The 21,989-nt window shown below is 42.8% G+C and overlaps 1 long non-coding RNA gene and 1 pseudogene across 1 annotated transcript in view; both read right to left on the bottom strand.

Moving 5' to 3' along the window:
* LOC136793797 (uncharacterized) overlaps nucleotides 1-21,989 on the bottom strand; it is a 182,175-nt gene that overhangs the window by 73,789 nt on the left and 86,397 nt on the right. Inside the window, exon 3 of the long non-coding RNA XR_010839579.1 lies at nucleotides 8,370-8,469. This is a non-coding gene — a long non-coding RNA (uncharacterized lncRNA). The remainder of the gene's footprint in view (nucleotides 1-8,369; nucleotides 8,470-21,989) is intronic.
* LOC131752304 (WW domain binding protein VOPP1-like) lies at nucleotides 18,092-18,666 on the bottom strand (annotated as a pseudogene).

Genomic DNA, 21,989 nt, shown 5'->3' with positions numbered 1-21,989 from the left:
GCTAATGAATACTCCAAGCCTCACTTTCCTCATCTAAGTTGGAGGTAACAATACCACCATATTTGTCAGGACTCCTTCAATTGCAGGCAGCAGAAAATCAAGTCATTAAATTAAACCAGATGAAATTGTTGACATCCAATCTGCAAAAATGGCAATTTTATTGTGGTTCAAACTAACAGCTTAAGCCAAAAACGATTTTATTGACTTATGAAGCTGGCAACTATAACAGTGGAATAGGTAGCACACACATCTGAATCTAAGGCTCAAATGAATAAAGAGAAGCCCTCTCTTTTTCAGCAACCAGAATTGGATCATGTGGCATAGAATGATGCTAACTGGCCCTACTTGGGTCATGCTTCCAACCCTCCAGCCCAATCACTGTCAAAAAAGACACAAAGTTCCTTGATGGGCCAGGCTTAGGTCATGTGCTTGGGAGTAAGCAGGGCACTATGATTAGTAGATTGACAGGTCTGTCAGATAAATCCTTTCTGTTTTGTTTGGCCATATCCCTAGGGCCTAGCACATAATAGGTGTCCCCCAAATTAGGTAAATAAATGATTGTGGGGGGCGTATTGTGCCACCTCTTCAGTCAAAAGAGGGGGCAGACGAAAGCAGTAGAATCACATGATAAATGCCTACACCATATGGTTGTTGTGAAGATCAGACAAGAATATTATACATATGGGACAGGGCCTAGCACATGGGGGCACTTTTATTGGCCACATAGATCAGGTCAGCGTGGGAGCCCACCTCTTCCGTGCAGTGACTTGCATATAGCAGGCACCCAGGTTTTTTGATTGACTGGATGAGCTAATAAGTGAACTCATGAATAGACAATGAGCAATCTGGATCCTGTATCTTCCTTTGGAAAAGTTCTTTATCCTATGACAATTTTGATTTTGCCTGGTTTTCCTACGAACAAGCAGACACGAACCACACAATCAACAAGGCAAGAGCAAACGGGCAATAAATTACAACTGGAGACATTTTAGGTAAAGACCTACATTAGGAAAACTTACTAGGGTCCACAAGACAAGCCTTCTTCAGTGAAACTTAAAGAAAACAGGCTGGTTTCTATTATGATTCTTTCTGGTAGAAGAAAAGGGACAGATGACTTCTAAGAGTTCTTGCCCAGTTGGCAGCACTGGTTATGTCACATTCCAATCCAAGTGAGGACGAAGGAAGGGGATAGGAACAGAAGACACAACATCAGTGTTTGACTTGGAAGTGTCCACAGAGCTCATCTAGTGCAATCCCCTCTTTCCTGAAGGGGGAACTGAGGCCTGGAGAATGAAGCGGCCTAAGGGGCAGAGCTGAATCCAGCTCTTCTTCATCCAGGTGCAGTATTTGTCCTCCACATCACACCACAGGCACTGGTGGCTTCCTGTGCACCCATCGTGCCCCTGTCACCCATGTAAGGTGGACATGGAAGCAGGTGGGTGATGGTAATGCCTCAGTGAGAAACTGGTAGAGACCCTCGTGTGGTCAAGGGTCAAAGGGTGGGGATAAGCATGCCCTGAAGGATAATCTGACTCCCACTCTTGGTCACAAACCCCACATATTACTAACCTACCCCTTCCCACCTGCCACCTGAAGAGAATCGAAAACATGTCCAGTATATATTTTAAAACATTACATGTGTCAAGCAATTTGACCAAACGACAAATCAGGTCATTTTATTTATTAGGTTATTTCATTTTCTAAATTAACTCAGGACACATGAACCTAACAAAGGATATTTGAGGCTTTTCTGAATAGGAAAAACATACATTTAGGTGCTGAAGTATTGACTTTGTAGGCAGATTGTTTGCAATCAGGACAAACCAGGCTATGTGCGCACTAGAGGTTACGGGCATCATATTTGTGGCAGATTCCCCACCCAATAGAGATTCTCCCCTTCCTCACTGGCAGAGCTCCTATATTGCTGGGAGTGACAGGATTCCCAGCCTAAATTTGTTTTATGAATTACTTGAGATGTAAGTAGAAGTTATTGAGGCTTTACAGAAAGCCCCCTTTACAGGGACTGACTCGGCTGACAGGACCGTTCTGTCTTTCCCCTTTCTACATCTTCCAGATGCTAGATGGCTGGAGCTCCAGAAGCCATACTATAAACATGAGATGAGGATCCATCCTAGGGATTGTGGGATGGCGAGTTGCCAGGAGCTTGGGTCCCCCAAAGCCTCATGCACTGCCACATCAGCCCTACACTGCCTGCTTCTTGTTAGATGAGAGGAAAAGAAGGCCCTATCTTATTTAAACCAATTTTCAGATCAGCTGAGTACAGTTCCTGACTGATTCAAACTCATGGCATGATCTTGGCAAAGTAAGTTCTTTAGTCCCTTTGTGCCTCAGTTTCTTTCCTTTTAAAAGTGAGTAAGAGCACCAACCAGCATTAAAAAACACATAATACACTGTTTTAAAATTCTAGAAAAATTTTAGACGTAGTCAAAGGAGTAAGGGGGTGAATACATGGCTATCTGAACTTAACCACTAGTCAATCAGAACAGTTCCTTTTCTATTTAATTTTTATATGGAGTTTCCAAGTAAGATTTCATTTGGAACAGAAGAAAAAGAATTTACAGGCTAAGATAATTTGAAAATCACTGGCATAGAAAAATGTTTAGTCCATCATATGTGAAAAGGACAGTTGGTGCATACCACTGCTCCTGAGATGATAGTTTTCCAACATTGCTGATGGATCTAGTGATGCCCATTGGATCCTTCTTGGAATCAATAGCCCACACTTGTAGACCAGCCTAGGGAAACAGTCTGGAGCCAACAAGCAGTGACAGTGCCCTGATCCCTGCAGGAATAAAACCAGTCGCTCCGCTGTCTTCATGCTGTCCTCTAACCCCCTGAAGAATAACTAACGAGCCTGAGAGTCACGCAGCAGCTGCTCTCTGGGGTGTTAAAAAGAGACTGAAGGGAGCTGAGGAGTCATGTCCATTAGGAAGGTGTCTTGTCACTAAGTGGCTCCTGTCACTGCCCATAGCCCTGGACTCTCAGATCCATCAGACTCAGTGTACTTACTAACCCAAGGGTTCAGTAGTCTTCCACATGGGAAAAAAGATACCATCTGAGAGGAAGGAAGGAAGGAAGGAAGGAAGGAAGGAAGAGAGGGAGGGAGGGAGGGAGGGAGGGAGGGAAGAAAGAAAGAAAGGAAGAAAGAAAAGAAAGAAAGAAAGGAAGGAAGAAAGGAAGAAAGAAAGAAAGAGGAAGGAAGAGAGAGAAAGAAAGGAAAGAAAGAGAGAGAGAAGAAGGAAGGGAGGGAGGGAGGGAGGGGGTGAAAGAAAGAAAGAGAGAGAGAGAGAGAAAAGAAGGAAGAGAGAGAAAGAAAGGAAAGAAAGAAAGAAAGAACGAAAGAACGAAAGAAAGAAAGAAAGAAAAAAGAAGAGAGGGAGGGGGAGAAAGAAAGAGAGAGAGAGAAAGAAAGGAGGAGAGAGAAAGAAAGAAAGGAAAGAAAGAAAGAAGAAAAGGAAGGAAGGAAGGAAGGACAGAAGGAAGGAAGGAAAGAAAGAGGGGAAAGGAAGGGAACCAAGGGAGAGAGGGAGGAAGGAAGGGAGAGAGAATGAGAGAGAGAGGAGAAAGAAAAGTCCTGAGCCGTTCATACAACTTTGACTCCTAATCAAGCTGTCTCTCAGCAGAACATCTCACCTGAGCCCTGGGGAAAGAGCCAAACCACAAAGTTCTTGAGACCTTGGAAATAAGCCTTTGTCTGATTGAACCCTATACGCATCCACAGAAGGAGCTTCAGAACCCAAGAAAATGATACAAGAAGGGCCCTCTGATTATAAATGTCTCCCCTGTACACTCTGCAACCTCAAATCAGAAATAGCTGAGGGCTGGCTCTCACACAGTCAGAGTCCCAGGAGCAACCCCAGACCCTGACTCCAAATTCTCTTTCCCAACCGACTTGATTTCAACTTTGACTTGCCAATCAAGCTGCAGCTTATTCCGCTCAAGTCCCCAGCTGTTTCTCTGAACGTGACTGCATCTGTCTTCCTCTCACTTTGTGGGGTCACATCGCATCCCTGAGCCGCAGATCCCTCATGAGCCCTTGTCTTTAACCCTTGCTCACTCTGCACCCGATCTCCAACCCACATGTGCCCACTTCAACCACACCCAGCTGCCAAAATCCAGACTCTTCTCGGGATAGTTGGGCTCTGTCTGCCTTCCTTTCTCATATTCTCAAACATTACATGAACACAACTCATTCAAATAGATCATTAAAATAGAATATATTTGATTTGCTGCATCTTACTGCTTTCTTTCTCCACTCTACTCTCTCACCCCAGTTAGACTTCTGCAAATACATCCTTCTGAGTGGGTTTTTGAATGGTGATGGGAGAAATAAAAGAGGAAAGATGACATTAAAAATTAAGAGAGAGAATTAAGAGAGAGTAATTGTGAAGAGACGATGGAAGGTCTCTGGCTTCTATCAGATTCAGTGAGGCAGAGAGGAGGGCTAGATACTGCCCCTTGGTCCTCAGCTTCTATTTCCACCTTATTCTATGCTCCCCCCTGGATCACAGGGGCTGAAGAGGCATAAAACCCTATTTTCCCAATTCCCTTTCTGCTAGGGTTCTAGATTAGATTTAGCTTCTGCTGATAAAATGCACTCATGTGCAGAAAAGAAGTAGGGTCATTCTCTCTGGACAGTGGTGACTGGTGAGCATGCTCCCACAAACACAAGCTTTTGCAGTGGCCACCCTCTACGGTACACTGTCTGATGACCAACCTAATGGGTATTGGGCAGCTGTCATGCTGGCAGCATTTTCCTGACCTCTGGGTGATAGTAGAGAATAGAGAGAAGGAAGGCACTGCATTCAGTGAGGTGTACTGAGTTGCACACCCTTGGCTGGAAGAGCTCCAGTTTCTTACCCCCACATTTTCTCCCCCCAAAAATAGGGTCACATGATTGAGACACTATTCCTTATAAATAACTTTAAAATGAGATTGTATTAGAATGACTGCTGTTCACAAATCAATCAATGTAACCCATCATACTAATAAACTCAAGAGGAAAAGTCACCTGTTTGTATCAACTGATATAGAAAAAGCATTTGATCAAAATTCAATGCCCATTCATGACAAAAACTCCCAGAAAAGTATCTCAATTTGATAAAGAACATTTAAAAAAACTTACAGCTAACTTTATATTTAATTGTAAAGGACTGAATGCTTTCCTCCTAAGATCAGGTCCAAGATAAGGATGTCTGCAAAGATGTCTGCTCCCTCCACTACTATTCAGCCATGATCTAGCCAACTCAATAAGGCAAGAAAAAGAAATAAAAGGCACACAGATACAAAAGGAAGAATTAAAACTGCCCGTATCTGCAGATGCCATTATGGTCTACATAGAAATCCCAAGGAATCTTAAAAAAAAAAATCCTTGAACTAATAAGTGCATTCAGCAAGTTCACTGATAACAAGATCAACATAAAAAATCAATTGTAACAATGGAAAAATTAATTGTATTTCTATATCCTAACAGTGAATACATGGGAACAAATTAAAAACACAAAACCATTTATTATCACTCAAAAAATACAGTAATGGAGTGACTGCTGTTCACAGGTCTCTCGGCTACTAGAGAGCTCTCCACCCTGCCTCTAGTAAAGAGGTCAGGAAACCTTGAGTAAGGTTGGAGGTATTAATTTGGGGCAGTTAATTACATTCTTTCAGCATCCATCTCCCTGAAGTTTTCACTGGGCAAATCCTTCAGGAGGACATCCCCATTAGCTATTCATTTTTCTTCCTCACTGACTGGAGAATGAAGTAACTATTGGCTGTGTCACACAACTCGTTGAAATTCACCCCTGGGTGAAGTGATCCTCAAATAATTACCAAATGTAGTTCAGGTAACTGAATTAGTGAATTACCTTGGTTCCTTTGAGATGAAAGACTCTTTAGGAATGTGAAATACTTCCGCTCTTTGTTATTTATAACCTGAACAATGAGAGAACCCAAAGTAGTATTCAATATGCTCCAGGAATGGAATGACTAAAATTAAAGAATGCAATTGGTTTTCATTTTCCATATTTTTCATTTTCTCTCCTTTTCATTTCAATAGTCAGGACTGAATATGACAAGGCATCAAATCCCCTCTGATGTTAATAAGGCATCAACTATGGAGCTCTGGGAAGAGAAAAATTCAGCCGAAGTGTGACAAGTACATGGTTCTCCTCCTTTCTGTGATTTATTACCATTTCCTCTCACCCACCCTATTACACTACTCTACAGGTGAAAACCTCCTCCCTTGCTTTGTTTTCTTCTGCCTTAGTCTAATTTGCCAAATTTAAGAGTCTCAACTATTCTTCCACCCTTCAGACAAATAATTGCTCCCATCAGTGGTCTCCCATCAGAGAAATGCAGGATGCCCTCGGCTTAGTGCTCTGCCCTGGATGTGAAGAAGACAGAAGCCTAGAGGCGAATCCCAGGCAGACAACTTGACCTGGGGTGGGAGGAGTGGGAAGTGGTGGAGATGGGGCTGAGGGTGGCAAATCATGGCCCAGTCTACCTGAGGTTGGTAGAGGGCTGAAGATAGTGGCAGAGATGCTAGGCTCTACTCATCCTGGATATGAGTGTACTGCATTTACTGAATCCAATTTACAGTTATTCATTTTTAGTTTTCATTTTTTAAAGCATTAAGGGTTTTCTATTTCTCTTTTCAAATATCTTTTTAACTGTAATTTATTTATTTTGGAACAGGAATAGGTAATACATTCACATAGTTCACAACTCAAAAAGCATTCAGTAATATACAGTGAAGACTCCCTCCCACCTACATGCTCCAGCCACTCAGTTCTCCTTTCAGAGGCACCAGCATCATCAACTTCCTACTTTTCCTTGCAGAAATATATAAGCAAATTTGTATAAGGCATCCCCTCACCATCTTTTATTTACACACATGATAACTCACTATTCTGTTCTGTACTGTGCTTTTCTCACATATCTTAGAGATCATTCCACACTCGTACACAAAGACCTCTTCAACCTTTTTTTATGATAAATAGCAATCCATTATGTTAACGTATCTTCATTTGTCTAACAACTCTCCCATTAATGATCATTTCCATTATTTCCAATTTTTTGATACTACAAACAGTGCTGTAATGATTAACCTGTCAATAAGTGGTTTCCACATATAGGAGTATGTCTGTAATTTAATAGAATTGCTACTAATAGAATTATTATAAATCATTCCTGTAAATAGAATTGCTAAATCAAAGATTATGTATTTGTAATTTTGATAGATATTGCCAAATTGCAAATACATGTCACATGACGCAACATCCTTTGCCCATTTTTCTATTGCATTATTGTTTTTTTTCTTATTGATTGTGTAGCAATGACTTAAAATATGTTTCCTAATTTGTCCGTTGACTTTTGACTCAGCTATGATTGTTTTTGCATGGATACATTTTTAAAAACACGGTTGAGTTTTTCAATCTTTTATTTTATGACTGCTATAATTTGTGTCATATATTTAAAGGTTTTCTTCAGTCATAAATTACAACAAGAAAATCTTTTATGGTTTTTTCCTATTTTTATGGTTTCATATTTTTCTATTTAAAATCTGTAACCCATCTGGAATTTATTTGGTAAGATTTGAGGTACGGCTCCAATTTTAATTACGTATTTATTGTTACAGCTAACTACCCTGTTGTCCAAACATCACTGATAAAAATCCAGTGTTCCCAGTTATTTGTAATGAGACCTTAATCATATGCTAAATTCCTATATGTTTTTGGGTCTACTTCTTGATTTTCTGTCCTGTTTTATCTCTCTATTCATGTGCCAGTGGCACCTTAGTTTGATTTTTTAAAACGTTAACTAAAAGGAATTATACTTCAATTTTTTAAACTTTATGTATCTCCTTAAAGTAACTCTTCCTTTGGGTCAGTGATCCATGGAAACAAGGTTTCCTGCCTGTGTCTTACAATATTGTTTACTTTCCCTCAGATAGCTCAGGACTAGATTTTTCTTAATCTTCCAGGAAATGAAGTTTAGCCTCTACCATCTGAGTGGCATAGTCAAATGAATGGCATAACTTTGGGCTTATGAGATGACCACAGGAATAGCATATTTTACTTTTCCAAATCCTGGTGCATAACAGGGTCACAAGGAACAGGCTCTTTTATTCCTGTGGTCATCGCTTTAAAATAAAGTTGTATACTTAATGAATATTTACTATACAGCAAGTTGCATTGGTGAGGATGCTTTTGGCTTCAAGTCATAGAAACAGATTCAAACAGCCTTTCACAATAAGGAAATGCATGAACTGCGGTAACTAGTTCTCAAGGAGTAGGGGGTTGGACAGGCAGTGTCAGTAGCCTGGCCATGTCATTACAGATCCAGCCTCTTACCATTTTGTGTTCCTCCATCCTCAGTCATTGGGTCCATTCTCAGGCTGATGGCAAGATGGCTTTGGCATTTCCAGGTATCCTCTCCAGACATGAAAACACCCTGAGAAAGAGACAGCAGCTCATTTTGTTCTCTTTCTTAGGAGCAAGGGAACATTTCCCTGAAGTCTGCCGTGTGTGATTGGCCAAAATTGGGTGACATTCCCATTCCCAAATCAATCACTGACAACAGGAATGTGATTAGCTTAAGGCCAATCAGACCCACCCCTGGGCTGGGCAAGAGTGAGTGGCCTGGCATGCTCAGGTTACTATATGTGTTCTTTATGTCAAGGTATTAAGTGAACATAGCAGTGAGGCACTGTTTTACCCAAGGAATGAAGGTGCCTGGGGGGACTTCAGAGGCCTGGTTTGCAACTTTGGTTTTTACTGTTTAAGAGACATCATCAGTGGATACCATCCCTAAGAAGTTCTGAGAGAGGTTAAAGCTAATTGCAGCATTCAAACACAAACAGCAGATTATTAATCAACTTTCTGAGGTGACAGACCACCTCTCAGAGACCCCTAAATCTTTCTTTCACTTCACAATCAAGCTTCTTGCAAACGATATCCATACTAGCAATCTTCTTACCTCCATTCATTCCTTAACCTCAACCCACTGAGGTTAGCAATATGATGGTTGTTCCTGCTAAGGTCACCAGAGGCCTCAATAAATTGTAAGACACAAAATAGAATAAAACCACCACTACCAACAACAATAAACCCTCTTACATCCTACCTTCCAATCACATGAACTATTTATAATTCACAAATTACATTGGTTAATACATTTAGAGACCCCAGGCACTGAAAGTATGAATTCTTTCTCCCACTGCAGTATAAAATTAAAATTAAAAGCAATCCTAGGGGTTTCCCTGGTGATGCAGTGTTTGGGAATCCACCTGCCAATGTAGGGGACACAGGTTTGAGCCCTGGTCCAGGAAGATCCCACATGCTGCAGAGCGACTAAGCCTGCAAGCCACAACTACTGAAGCCTGCGCACCTGGAGCCTGTGCACTGCAACAAGAAAGGCCACCATACTGAGAGGCGCGCGCACTGCAACAAAGAGTAGCCCCGCTTGCTGCAACTAGAGAAAGCCCGCGTGCAGCAACAAAGACCCAACACAGCCAAAAATAAATTAAAAAAAAAAAAAAAAAAGCAATCCTAAATCATAGTTTTTTCCATAAGGGCTTCATTTTTTTAATAAATCATATTCTTTCAAAAAAATCTTTCTCTGGACCCCTGCTTTGTTGCTTATTTAAGCACATGCCCACCAGTTGAGCAATCCAGCAATAAAGATATTCATACCTTGTTTGTAGTAGGTTAAATGACGTCCCCCCCACAAAAGATATATTCACCCAGAACCTCAGAAGGTGACCTTATTTGGAATAAGAGCCTTTGCAGATGTAATCAAGGTGAAGATCTCTAGACAGATGATCCTGGATTAGGGTGGGCCTTAAATCCAATGATTTGGATTTAAGAGAGAGAAACAGAGAATCACAGAGACATGTGGGGAGAACACCAAATGAAGATGAAGACAGAGATTGGATCTACAAGCCAAGGAATGCCAAGAATTACTGAAATCCCCAAAGCTAGGAGAGAAACATGGAACAGATTCTCCCTCAGAGCCTCCAGAAGGAACCAACCATGCTGACACCTTGATCTGAGACTTCTGGCCTCCAGAACTGTGAGAGAATAAATTTATGTTGCTTTAAGTCACTCAGTTGTAGTAATTTGTTATGGCAGTCCTAGGCAATGAATACATTACTCCATAACAATTTGAATTAAAATCAGGTAACTTTTGATTATAAGAAACTCAGGAAGAGAGGAATTTATTTTAAAGAACTGCAATCTCACAGGACACAGAGATGAGAAATTAAGCCTCCTGCATTTGGAGCTGGGAACCAGGGCGGGGAAGGAAAGTGACTGTCCATCACTCAAAGTCATCTAATAAACTCTCTCGTATTGCTCCATCTGTAAGTCATCCCATGCTGTCCCCTGGCTGTCTTCCTTTGCTTCATCACTCTCTGGGTGCGTGTGGCTCTTCGAGGTGACTTTAGCCCCAGTCTCTGTAAATTTCAAGTTTGCTCCCCACATCTAACTGACTTTGTCTCTCAGCAGCCCAATTACAAATTGTCATGTGAGAAACTGGGTTGGCTCAACTTAGAGTTACGTAAGAGCTAGACCCCCAACAAGCCATCCAGTGCCCATCTCTGGCCCAGTTATAGCACATGAGAGGTGGAGTCTCATGGCATGAGTGCTGTGCATTCCAGCCTTTGGGCCAGAACTCCCACTGCAGAGGTCACAGCGGTGCAGGCAAAACTTGGCCCCTCTGGTGCAATCTGGTCATTTTTCTCTATCCCTCGCTAGACTATGAACCCTTAGAGGTCAAGAATATAGGTCGCAGTGCCTGGGACATGGTAGATTTTCAAGATGAGTCGGTTAAATACAAAGGAATTAGTTGAGCTTTGTAGAACTGCAAGAAAAAGGTAAATGTTTATACCACTCTCTCTGTTCTTTCTTGACAAAGTGGTCATTTTAAAGCTGACTTCCTTTCCTTATCTCATTCTCAGAAATAGCAAAGAGACTATCTCTGGATATTTGATAAAATGGCACTCACAAAGCCACACAACCTCACTGCGGTCCCGATCCGTGGATCTAAGGTAAACAGTTCCCTTACCTCTTTCTCTCTCTCCATTGGTGTCCAAACTCCCTAATCTTTTGGCTGGTGCTATGATCCTTCTTGACAGAGAGCTCAGGGAAAGAGGTTGTTTGAGCCATCTTTTGCCTCTTTTTCCTTTTCTTTTCTTCCTTTTAAAAAAAATGGATTTTTCCCCACAGAGATCTTTTTTCCCAAATTTTTTAAAATTTAAGTATAGTGATTTACAATGTTGTATTCATTTGAAGTGTACAGCAAAGTGAGTCAGCTATATATATATGTGCGTATATATATATATAGATAGATAGATAGATACATAGAGAGAGAGAGAGAGAGAGAGAGAGAATCTTATTTTGACAACACAATCTGGTGTAACATTCTTTCAGGAGACTGCCTAGTTTCTAGAAACTTTTCCTTTGCTTTAGCTACAGCTAGTTTGTTGAGATCCTTTCCGAATAGCCTCTCCCTTGGGTCTAAACTTCCCCAAGTACACAGTGCTGGGGTGCTGGGCCAGGGCCTGGTGAATATCAGAAATAAAAAAGGACCAGAAGACATAACCTCAGTCACTGCAGATCTCACAAAGTGTGGGGCACCCAGCTGGGCCAATCCAGAGAGGGCCAGGAATCCTCAGGGCTTCATCTGCATAAGATTTGCAAACCAAAAGGATCATCATCCTGGAACCCATACTTCTCATTCGGGTGGGGAAAAGCTGATCATTATTGTGTTAATCAGATGGACAGGTTTAGCTGAGGCAGGAAAGGAGAGAGGGGATAATTCCTGAAAGCATTCTCTTTCTTCCAAGTCCAGCAGCCCTCCTGGCTCAACTGAAGGCCCCTCAAATTGTCATTAAAGCTGCCACAAAGGAGAAATATGGAAAGGGAGCATATGTAGGTACCTTTTAAAACCCCGCAAGGCATTGACATCATGATTCCTTCTGTGATGAATCAGAAGTACAGAAAACTAAGTAAAATAATTTGTTCCCAAACTGGAGCCATTTCTAAAGTTAACTGTCAATCATCTCTTCTCTTCCATGTATGTACCAGCAAGAGGTAGCCATGGGTGCTGTCAAAAGACTGCGTAGAGATTGGTTCAACATGGCAGAGTAAAAGGACATGCACTCACTCCCTTTTGTGAGAGCACCAGAATCACAACAAACCATAACCACTGGGTGGGTGACTCACAAACTGGAAAACAATTATACCACAAAAGTCCACCCACTGGAATGAAGGTTCTGAGCCCCACATCAGGTTTCCCAACCTGGGGGTCTGGCAACAGGAGGAGGAATTCCCAGAGAATCAGACTTTGAAGGCTAGCGGGATTTTGACAGCAGGACTTCAACAGGTGTGGGGGAAACAGAGACTCCACTCTTGGAGGGCACACACAAAGTAGTGTGTGCATCACGACGCAGGGGGAAGGAGCAGTGACCCCATAGGAGACTGAACCAGACCTACCTGCTAGTATTGGAGGGCCTCCTGCAGAGGTGGGGGGTGGCTGTGGCTCACTCGTAGTCTAAGTACACTGGCAGCAGAAGTTCTAGGAAGTACTCCTTGGTGTGACCCCTCCCAGAGTCCATTAGCCCCACCAAAGGGCCTGTAGGCTCCAGTGCTGGATCGTCTCAGGCCAAACAACCAAAAGGGATGAACTCAGCCCCATCCATCAGCAGACAAGTGGATTACAGTTTTCCTGAGCTCTGCCCACCAGAGCAACACCCAGCCCTACCCACCACTAGGACCTCCCATCAGAAAGTTTGCACAAGCCTCTTAGACAGCCTCTTACCTCACCCACCAGAGGGCACATAGCAGAAGCAAGAACTACCATCCTGTAGCCTGTGGAATGAAAACCACATTTGCAGAAAGACAGACAAAATGGAAAGGCAGAGGACTATATACCAGATGAAGGAACAAGATAAAACCCCAGAAAAAAAACTGAATGAAGTGGAGATATGCAACCTACCAGAAAAGGAATTCAGAATAATGATAGTGAAGATGATCCAGGACCTCAGAAAAAGAATGGAGGCAAAGATTGAGAAGATGCAAGAAATGTTTAACAAAGACCTAGAAGAATTAAAGAACAAACAAACAGAGATGAACAATACAATAACTGAAATGAAAACTACACTAGAAGGAATCAATAGCGGAATAACTGAGGCAGAAGAACGGATAAGTGACCTGGAAGGCAGAATGGTGGAATTTACTGTTGCGGAACAGAATAAAGAAAAAATAATGAAAACAAATGAAGACAGCCTAAGAGACCACTGGGACAACATTAAATGCACCAACATTCACATTATAGGGGTCCCAGAAGGAGAAGAGACAGAGAAAGGACCCAAGAAAATATCTGAAGAGATTACAGTCACAAACTTCCCTAACATGGGAAAGGAAATAGCCACCCAAGTCCAGGAAGCACAGAGTCCCAGGCAGGATAAACCTGAGGAAAAACAGGCTGAGAAACATAGTAATCAAACTGACAAGAATTAAAGACAAAGAAACATTATGAAAAGCAACAAGGGAAGAACAACAAATAACATACAAGGGAACTCCAAAAAGGTTAACAGCTGATTTCTCAGCAGAAACTCTACAGACCAGAAGGGAGTGGCATGATATACTTAAAGTGATAAAAGGGAAGAACCTACAACCAAGATTACTCTACCCAGCAAGGATCTCATTCAGATTCTATAGAGAAATCAAAAGCTTTACAGACAAGCAAAAGCTAAGAGAATTCAGCACCACCAAGCCAGCTCTACGACAAATGCTAAAGGAACTTATCTAAGTGGGAAACTCAAGAGAAGAAAAAGACCTACAAAAACAAACCCAAACAATTAAGAAAATCATAATAGGAACATACATATCAATAATTACCTTAACTGTGAATGGATTAAATGCTCCAACCAAAAGACACAGGCTCACTGAATGGATACAAAAACAAGACCTGTATATATGCTGTCTACAAGAGACCCACTTCAGAGCTAGGGACACATACAGACTGAAAGTGAGGGGATGGAAAAAAATATTCCATGCAAATGGAAATCAAAGAAAGCTGGAGTAGCAATACTCATATCAGATAAACTTGAGTTTAAAATAAAGAATGTTACAAGAGACAAGGAATGACAATGCATAATGATCAAGGGATCAATCCAAGAAGAAGATAAAACAATTTAAAATATATATGCACCCAACATAGGAGTACCTCAATACATAAGGCAAATGCTAACAGCTATAAAAGAGGAAATTGACATAACACAATAATAGTGGGGGACTTTAACACCTCACTTACACCAATGGACAGAAAATTAATAAGGAAACACAAGCTTTAAATGACCCAAAAGACCAGATAGACTTAATTGATATTTACAGGACATTCCACCCCAAAACAGCAGATTACACTGTCTTCTCAAGTGCACATGGAACATTCTCCAGGATAGATCACATCTTGGGTCACAAATCAAGCCTCAGTAATTTTAAGAAAACTGAAATCATATCAAACATCTTTTCTGACCACAACACTATGAGATTAGAAATCAATTACAGGGAAAAACACGTAAAAAACACAAACACAATGAGGCTAAACAATACGTTACTAAATAACCAAGAGATCACAGAAGAAATCAAAGAGGAAATCAAAAAATACCTAGATAAAAATGACAAAATGAAAACACAATGATCCAAAACCTACGGGATGCAGCAAAAGCAGTTCTAAGAGGGAAGTTTATAGCAATACAATCCTACCTCAAGAAATGAAAAATCTCAAATAAACAATCTAACCTTACACCTAAAGGAACTAGAGAAAGAAGAACAAACAAAACCCAAAGTTAGTAGAAGGAAAGAGATCTTAAAGATCAGAGCAGAAATAAATGAAATAGAGACAAAGAAAACAATAGCAAAGATCAATAAAACTAAAAGCTGGTTCTTTGAGAAGATAAACACAACTGATAAACCTTTAGCCAGACTCATCAAGAAAAAAAGGCAGAGGACTCAAATCAATAAAACTAGAAATGAAGAAGGAGAAGTTACAATGGACACTGCAGAAATACCAACCATCCTCAGAGACTACTGCAAGCAACTCTATGCCAATAAAATGGACAACATGGAAGAAATGGACAAATTCATAGAAAGGTATAACCTTCCAAGACTGAACCGGGAAGAAATAGAAAATATGAACAGACCAATCACAAGTAATGAAATTGAAACTGTGATTAAAAATCTTCCAACAAACAAAAGTCCAGGACCAGATGGCTTCACAGGTGAATTCTATCAAACATTTAGAGAAGAGCTAACACCCATCCTTCTCAAACTCTTCCAAAAAACTGCAGAGGAAGGAACACTCCCATACTCATTCTACAAGGCCACCATCACCCAGATGCCATAACCAGAAATAGATACTACAAAAAACGAAAATTACAGACAAATATCACTGAAGAATATAGATGCAAAAGTCCTCAACAAAATACAAGCAAACAGAATCCAAGAACACATTAAAAGGATCATGATCAAGTGGGATTTATCCCAGGGATGCAAGGATTCTTCAATATATGCAAATCAATCAAAGTGATACACCATATTAACAAATTGAGGAATAAAAACCATATGGCCATCTCAATAGATGCAGAAAAAGCTTTTTTTTTTTCACACCCAAATTTATTTTTATTTTGCCTACATAGGAAACATGACCCTATCAAAAGAACAATAAAGAGAAATGAGCCAAGTGTTACAAGAGGAAAAGCATGCACCAATCTGCTCCCAGTTCACTCTTAGCCACACACTCAACGGAACTCTATGGAACTTCACACACTAGGAGCTGGACTGGCTCCAAGTGGTGGGCACTGTCCACCGACAGCACCGGGGGAAACAGAGTGGGCAGGAAATGTCACTGTGGAATTTCCACACACAGTGTCAGTGACCACAGTAGTGGATTCTCACCCTGGTTCAAGGGAAAACAAAATTTATCTCACACAAACATGAATGTAAAACTGTTGAGCACTACCTAAATCATTCAGTCTCAAGATCATTTGCTATCAAAAAGATAAAATTTTGTGATGGACATCTGGTTGCCTACTCAGCTGCACCCAATCCAAGTCCAGGGGCAGCTCTCGGGTGCTTCCTCATCACAACAGTAAAGGGAGAAACTGGACCTGAAAATGCAAAACGAACGACCTGGAGGAAGAGGAAATTTTGGACCCATGTATTTGCCCTGGGTTGTGAACAGCAAATGTTGCACCTTGTTATCTCATTTGAATCAAGGACTTGAGTGCGGGAGGTACTGAAGTTGGGGACAGGAGTTCAGAGGTCACACTCGGTGGTCAAAGACACCGGCATCAGCATCTGTGTTCACAGACTGTTTCCATGGTGTTCATCTGGCTCCAAGATCATCCCGTGGAATTCCTGGGGAGGCTTCCAGACTTTCCATCCTTAGAAAAGGTAAGTCACCAGGGCCCCATCCTGATTCCTCACTCCTACTCGATAGACGTGTCCCAGTAGAGCAGGGACAGGGTGACTAGGACTAGGGAATGAAAACCCTCAGTATCCATGCCAGTGGAGATGCCCTGATGCTCAAGTTCAATGAGTGACAACTTCTCAAGAGGCTCTGTTTAGTTCATTGCAAAAATAAGCTCCCTACCCCCACCCCCCACCACTACACATACAGAGACCTACATGTCTCGGCTACACATCTTTGCCCTTCCTATACATGACCTGTCAGGTCTCAGTCTGGATTTAAATACACGATCATGATCATGGTTATTATCACTATGCAGAGGAGCAGGACTCCGCCCCCTAAGAACCCCAGGACTATCTGTGATTCCAGAGCCAGAGAGGTTTCTGAGCCAGGGTTTGCATTTCCAACCAGATCTTCTTTATTCTAATTTTGATTAACTCCTCAGTGAAATCTATTCAGTCCTTTTTGAAGAGCTCTCTCTGCAGTTCTGGGGTTTTGCGTTCCCGTCTTTTTCTTAGCAAGCTCCTCCTCTTCAGAGCCCTGCATACACCTGCTGAGATCAATCAGCCAGGGCTCAGGCCTGCCCAACCCAGGCTTAAGCCACTGACTGCACCCTGCTGGGACACCTCTCTCCAGAGGCTAATGTGGCTTCCCAGCCGGATGTGCCTCTCTGCTTTGAAAGCATCCATCACAACCCACCATCAGAGCTACCTCAGGGGAGGGCGCAGAGGTGCCTGGCCGTGATCACAGGCCAGAGAGCTGCTGACATCCAGGAAGGACTCTGAGTCTGACCTCAGGACAGGACTCCACACCACCTTCCAGAGGACACACTAAAAAGGGCTCAAACTTTTTTTTCCCCAAGTCAGACCAAGAGCTCATCAAATGCAATGTCAGGTTTGAGGCAGGGGGCAATTTCCCAAGAATTTAAATAACTTTCCTTAGTGATTTTCAGATAACTATAGACATCACTTTGACCTCATTCCGGATCCCCATCTCCTTGAGGTGCAAGCCGTACCCAGGGGTCTCCCAGCCCCGGCTGTGCAGAGGGCAGCTCTGGTCTTTAGGAAGTGGATGGAGAAGAGAGCGCTCAGAGGCTGCGCCGCCAACGCCTGTTTCTCTGACAGCTTTTTGAAGAGGAAGACTGTCGGGCATGGGGCTCACACAGCTGGCCCTGTGGGGCCTCGTTTCAGAGGGGCCGCCTGCCGTGTGCGGGGCCTTCCGGGCGGCCAGGGCCCCTCCTCACATTCACGCGTACTCACCTGCACGTGCCCTGCCTCACCTTCTGCCGGGGTCTCTCCCCTGAGGGTCTGGGCATACCACCCTAGGGGGTCAACCCTCGGGACTCTCCAGTCGGCCAGAGCACAGATTACATTGGAAACAGAAGCAACAGAGGAGACACGGGGTGAATTCAAATATTCGTCCTCCAAGTAAAACTTGAAAGGAAGCTGTGCTTGCTTTGAAGATATCAAAAAGGAATTTGCCTTTAGTGGCTCATAAGACCATTCCTGGAAGTGAACAGTGATGGGGACAGGGAGGGCGAGTGACAGCCTCTCCCGGCCTCCCCAGCCAGTTGCACGGGCAGGTGCCAGGCAGCTCCCAGCTACTTGGCCTTCACCACCTGTTCATATGGGGGCAGTGGTGTTTTGCAGTAGAAAGGGGGTGGTGGGTAGGCTGTGCTTCCCTGAGGTGAGTTGGGTTGGACCTGGAAAGCCATCGCCACAGGGTTCCCAACAGGATCAGTGTAAAACGGCAGCCCCAGCTACTGGGCTCCTGGAGTGGGGTTCGGGGGCTGCCTGGTGTAAGACACATTGAATGCCAGCTCCTCGATCAGAGGCGGGGGTTACATGCACCTCTGGATGAAGAAGCCGGCACCACAGCAGAAGAGCACGCCCATCATCAGGAGGAACCAAAAGTACCATGGCCTCTATATGGAGCGGGCCTGCACACAGCACCTGGAGCCACAGCAGTCCTCGTAAGGGCGGCATCTGTTTGCTACACATCCTGTGGGCAGAATTACAGTGGTTTCCTTCTGGGGAGGCCCTGTAACCCCATGACCAAAGACATATAATATGTTGGATAGAGTCCTTCAAAATACCAGCAATGCTTTTGGACCTCTGTGCAGTCCACGGGCAGCCCAAGCAGCAGCGCAGCCACACTCCCGACCAGGCAGCCCATGGCTGCGCAACCTCCTGGTCGCAGGCACGGGTCAGCAGCAGGACCCCTGTGAGGGGGCCAGCCAGCTGGCAGGTGGGATCCCAGCTGGGGTCGCAAGGGCTCGGGCAGGTGGGCGGGGAGCCGGGCTGAGTCACGCAGCCTCTCTGGCTCGCGGGTCAGAAAAAGCTTTTGACAAAATTCAACACCCATCTATGATAAAAAAACTCTCTAGAAAGTGAGCATAGAGGGAACCTACCTCAAAATAATAAAGGCCATATACAACAAACCCACAGCAAACATTATTCTCAACAGTGAAAAACTGAAAGCATTTCCAACTAAGATCAGGAACAATACAAGGATGTCTACTCTCGACACTATTATTCAACATAGTTTTGGCAGTCCTAGCCACGGCAATCAGAGAAGAAAAAGAAATAAAAGGAATCCAAATTGGAAAAGAAGTAAAGCAGTTACTGTCTGCAGATGACATGATACTATACATAGATGATCCTAAAGATGCCACCAGAAAACTTCTAGAGCTAAGCAATGAATTTGGTAAAGTTGTAGGATACAAAATTAATGCACAGAAACCTCTTGCATTCCTATATACTAACAATGAAAGATCAGAAAGAGAAGTTAAGGAAACAATCCCATTCACCATTGCAACAAAAAATAAAATACCTAGGAATAAACCTACCTAAGGAGGTAAAAGACCTATACTCAGAAAACTATAAGACACTGGTGAAAGAAATCAAAGATGATCCAAACAGATGGAGAGATATACCATTTCTTGGATTGGAAGACTCAGTATTGTGAAAATGACTATACTACCCGAAGCATCTACAGATTCAATGCAATCCCTATCAAATTACCAATGGCATTTTTTACAGAACTAGAGCAAAAAATCTTAAAATTTGTATGGAGACACAAAAAACTCTGAACAGACAAAGCAATCTTGAGGGGAAAAAAAAGGAGCTGGAGGAATCAGACTCCCTGACTTCAGATGATACTACAAAGCTTCAGTAATCAAGACAATATGGTACTGGCACAAAAACAGAAATAGAGATCAATGGAACAGGATAGAAAGCCCAGAGATAAACCCACGCACCTATGGTCAACTAATCTATGACAAAGGAGGCAAGGATATACAGTGGAGAAAAGAGTCTCTTCAAATAAGTGGTGCTGGGAAAACTGGACAGCTACATGTAAAAGAATGAAATTAGAACACTCCCTAACACCATACCAAAAATAAACTGAAAATGGATTAAAGATCTAAATGTAAGACCAGACACTACAAAACTCTTAGAGGAAAACATAGGAAGAACACTCTATGACATAAATCACAACAAGATCTTTTTTTTTTTTTTTTTTTTTTTTTGCGGTATGCGGGCCTCTCACTGTTGTGGCCTCTCCCGTTGCGGAGCACAGGCTCCGGACGCGCAGGCTCAGCGGCCATGGCTCACGGGCTTCGTTGCTCCGCGGCATGTGGGATCTTCCCGCACCAGGGCACGAACCCGTGTCTCCTGCATCGGCAGGCGGATTCTCAACCACTGCGCCACCAAGGAAGCCCCACAAGATCTTTTTTGACCCACCTCCTAGAGTAACGGAAATAAAAACAAAAATAAACATATGGGACTCAATGAAACTTAAAAGCTTTTGCACCGCAAAGGAAACTATAAACAAGACGAAAAGACAACCCTCAGAATGGAAGAAAATATTTGCAAACAAATCAATGGACAAAGGGTTAATCTTCAAAATATATAAACAGCTCATGCAGCTCAATAGCAAAAAAACAAACAACCCAATCAAAAAATGGGTGGAAGACCTAAATAGACTTTTCTCCAAAGAAGACATACAGGTGGCCAAGAGGCATGTGAAAAGATGCTCAATATCACTAATTATTAGAGAAATGCAAATCAAAACTACAATGAGGTATTACCTCACACTGGTTAGAATGGGCATCATCAGAAAATCTATAAACAAAGGGAACCCTCTTGCACTGTTGGTGGGAATGTAAATTGATACAACCACTATGGAGAACAGTATGAAGATTCCTTAAAAAACTAAAAATAGAATTACCATTAAACCCAGCAATCCCACTACTGGGCATATACCCAGAGAAAACCATAATTCAAAATGACACATGCACCCCAATGTTCATTGCAGCACTATTTACGATAGACAGGTCATGGAAGCAACCTAAATGCCCATCAACAGACAAATGGATAAAGAAGATGTGGTACATATATACAATGATATATTACTCAGCCATAAAAAGGAACAAAATTGAGTCATTTGTAGAGCTGTGGATGGACCTAGAGATGGTCTTACAGAGTGAAGTTAAGTCAGAAAGAGAAAAACAAATATATATTAACACATATATGTGGAATCTAGAAAAATTGTACAGATGAACCGGTGTGCAAGGCAGAAATAAGACAGACAGATGTAGAGAACAAATGTATGGACACCAAGGGGGGGAAGCGGGGGGCAAGGGGGTAGAGGTGGTGGGATGAATTGTGAGATTGGGATTGACATGTATACACCAACATGTATAGAATAGATAACTAATAAGAACCTGCCCTATAAAAAATAAATTAAAATTTTTTAAAGGCTGTGTAGATGGTAGACCCCACACATGCAAGGCATTATGGCACTAATACTCTCATATTCACACACACACACACACACACACAAACACAAAATGCCTGCAGCTGTCCAGAGAGATGAATGGCCCAATTGCCCCGCAACCAGTACCCAATTCCATGACGACTGGATTTCCAGAAAGCCAAAGCTGAGGGATGCTGGGGTCCCCGGCGTGGGAATAACTGCCAGGGTCCCCATCAGGTACCCAGTAACTGTGAATGAGTGGACCTTATGAACAAATGGGGCCACTGGGCAGTTTGACCAGCATTAAGACAAAGCCAAAGCACCTCATCTGGAGTCTTATATATCCACAGAAATGGTCTAGCCAGAGGCAACCAACATTGAACATGGGATCTCTTCTCCCTGGAAAATTACCCTTCCACCAACACCCACCCCTTTCCCAATTCTCCCCTCACCCCGGTGAAAGCTCACAGGCAGTGTCCCACCCACCCTAGCTCACTTCCCATTCACTCACTCGTTCAGCAAACATTAACAGGCACCCACTGTGTGTCAGTCAATGTGCCAGGCCCTGGAGAGACAGGGAGGCCAGACACAGCCTGCTTCTCAGCCCTGCTGGGGACTCAGAGGGAGCCGTCCCTCTGCTCCTTTCATTCCAGGCACGCTCCACACTAGGTCAGCTCTTCAGAGAAATGGCTTCTCCATTTCTTCTTCCTGAGGCCTCACCCTCGTGCAGGAGCAGCAGC

The sequence above is a fragment of the Kogia breviceps genome, chromosome 3 (genome assembly GCF_026419965.1).
Source record: "Kogia breviceps isolate mKogBre1 chromosome 3, mKogBre1 haplotype 1, whole genome shotgun sequence".
Taxonomy (NCBI): domain Eukaryota; kingdom Metazoa; phylum Chordata; class Mammalia; order Artiodactyla; family Physeteridae; genus Kogia; species Kogia breviceps.
This window is presented reverse-complemented; position numbering and strand designations above follow the sequence as displayed.